The 2,955-nt window shown below is 38.0% G+C and overlaps 1 pseudogene; it reads left to right on the top strand.

The window, feature by feature from the left end:
• The first annotated feature begins 1,887 nt into the window (after positions 1 to 1,887).
• On the top strand, positions 1,888 to 2,401 carry LOC103206131 (annotated as a pseudogene).
• The last annotated feature ends 554 nt before the right edge of the window (positions 2,402 to 2,955 follow it).

The following is a 2,955-nucleotide window of genomic DNA, read 5'->3' as shown; positions in this document are numbered from 1 at the left end:
CATACTGCTTTCCACAATGGTTGTACCGTTTTACAGTCCCACCAGCAGTGTATGAGAGTCCCAATCTCTCCACAACCTTGCCAGCATTTGTTATTTTCTGTCTTGTTGAACTTTGATACTAGTGCTGGAGCAAGATGGTATCTCATTGTTGTTTTGGAACTATGTTTTATTAATCTCTCCTTTTGTGCCTATAATTCTGCCTGGCACATAGTAGAGATCCCATAAGCATGCTTAATTATTTATCCTGTTTATTATTCTATTCAATTAATATTTATTGCCAGCCTTTTATTATTATTATTTTCCTTTTTTACCAAATAGTTTCTACTATGAGGTTCTTGGATAGTGATCCTGACTAGAAAATTCCATTCCCCTAGAGTCCAGAAAAATTGTTCCTGGAGAGTGCAAATGGTCAACACACTTGGCTGCTACCAAAAGGTTAAAGGTTTGAGACCATCCAAGGCACTTCAGAAGAAAAACCTGGTGATCTACTTCCCAAAAACCAGCTACTGAAACCCTTATGGAGCACAGTTCAACTCTGGCAAGCATGGGGTCTCCATAAATCAGATCAACTCCATGGCAACTGGTTTACTGGTAGAGTACAAAATGTCTTATATCACAGATTTATAATACTTTCCAAAGAACTTCAGCATTATCCTACTCTTGTGGCTCCTAACAAGAAGGTCAGAGGTTCAAATCCATCAGCCACCCTGTGGAAGGAAGATGGGGCAATTCTATTTCTGTGAAGATTTACAGCCTTGGAAACCCAGTGGGGGACACTATGAGTTAGAATCAACTTGATGGCAGTGAGTTTGTTTTGCTTCGTTTTGTCATATAGACATTAAGTACAATATGGTTGGAAAGAGGTTATCTAACCCATATGGCTTCTACAAAAAAAGTTTTTAAAAAAGCAAGATACCATTACAGGCAGTCCTCCAGTTATAAATGAAATCTGTTCCTAAGTGTGTGTTTAAGTTGAATTTGTAAGTTAAGTCAGAACAGGTGCATATGGTTCTTATTTAGCCTTCCTTTAGTGCAAGAGAAACCTAAAATGATTTAAAAACTGGATGTGAAGCAAGTGCTGGTGACAGTGATAAAGCATTTGTTTCAAGCAGGAATTACTTCAGGAGCTCTTGTAGTGTAGTACCTAAGGCACTTGACTGCTACCCAGAAGGCTTGGCGGTTCAAACCCACCAGCCACTCCTTGGAAGGAAGGTTGGGCAATCTACTTCCGTAGTGATACCACCTCAGAAACCCAAGGAGTGGTCGCTATGAGTTGGGTCCAACTTGACGGCACATAACAACAACAACAGGAATTACTTCAATCGTTTCAAAGTGAGGGCAAATTTACATAACATTAAAGGGCAGGTATGAGTTGTCCATAAATTGGATGTTCATAACTCAGGGACTGTCTGTATTTCTTCACATATTGTAGGATATATATCAGAATAACAAAATATAAATTGTTATATTTCCTGAAATCCTTCTCACCTACTTACGCTAAGAGGGTGTCAGAAAGAGTGTTCAGGGCCCATATATTTCAAATGTGTTAGAACATGTTTCATTGGGATTTTGCTTGGCAAAATTTTGAGATGCAGTATCGACTTAGCTCACACTATTTCTCTAGAGTGAGCTTTAAAAAGGAAAAGGAATAAAAATATCTAAGGCTCTACTTATATTAATGTTAAGCAGGCTTTGGAAATTGACTAACCTGCCTTCCTAATTCTGCTTAACTCCAGTAACTCTTTAATAAAATTGTCTCATCTTTTTGTATTGAAATTTTTTGAATAGGGAATATAATTTCATGGTTCAAAACTGAGAGGTTTATTTTTGGCTTTCAGGTTGGAGGAGGCTATGGTGCAACTCTTTTCTGTTGTCTGGCATCATCCGACACCAGCCACTTCCACCATGCCACCCAAGTTTAACCCCAATGAGATCATAGTCATGTACCTGAGATGCACCTGTGGGGAAGGTGGTACCACCTCTGCTCTGGCTCCCAAGATCAGTCCCCTGAGTCTGTCTCCAAAAAAGGTTGGTGATACATTGCCAAGACAACTGGTGACTGGAAGGGACTAAGGCTTATGGTGAAACTGACCATTTAGAACAGACATGTCCAGATTAAGGCAGTGCTTACTGCCTCTGCCCTGATCATCAGAGCCCTTAATGAACCACCCAGAAATAGAAAGAAGCAGAAACTATTAAGCACAGTGGAAATACCACTTTTGATGAGACTGTCAACATTGCCCATCAGATGCAACACTGATTTTTAGCCAGAGAACTCTCTGGAACTACTGAAGAGATCCTGAGGACTGCCCAGAATATGGGCTACACTGTTAATGGCCGTCACCCTCATGACATCATAGATGACATCAACAGTGGTGCTGTGGAATGCCTAGCTAGCTGAGAATGAAAAAGAAAATAATTTTAATGAAGGATCATTTGGTTAAAAAACAAAACAAAATGAAACAAAAACCCAAGAGGTATAGAAACTATTTTGAAATAAGTCCCCAATCCTTAGTTCTTGTCTGTTTGGTCTTCCCATCCCCCTCTTTTGTCTCTAAACAATATTTTTTGAACATCTTTTCATAGTCATTCATAGTTTCCTCATTTTCTTATAACTATAGAGCAATTGATTGTTAGGATGCACCATAATTAATATAAACAGTTTCCTACTGGTATACATTTAGGTGTTTTCAGTGTTTTGATTTTAAACAATGATTTAGTTAATAAATTTGTACAAATTATATTTTGTAAATAGACATCTATCTGTAGAATAAATCTGCATAAGTGGAATTGCTGGATCATTTCTGTTTGTACTTACTGATTTGTTAATATTCCCAAATTTCCACCATAGATATTTTCCAAATTTACTCTTATATTTTCCTATATGAGGGTGACTATTTCCCTACAGGTATATTTCCAGATTTTTGCTAACCTCCTAGTCAACTAATTGTATCT

Source organism: Orycteropus afer, unplaced genomic scaffold (genome assembly GCF_000298275.1).
Source record: "Orycteropus afer afer isolate SDZICR_OR568_19922 unplaced genomic scaffold, OryAfe1.0 scaffold00299, whole genome shotgun sequence".
Lineage (NCBI taxonomy): Eukaryota > Metazoa > Chordata > Mammalia > Tubulidentata > Orycteropodidae > Orycteropus > Orycteropus afer.
This window is presented reverse-complemented; position numbering and strand designations above follow the sequence as displayed.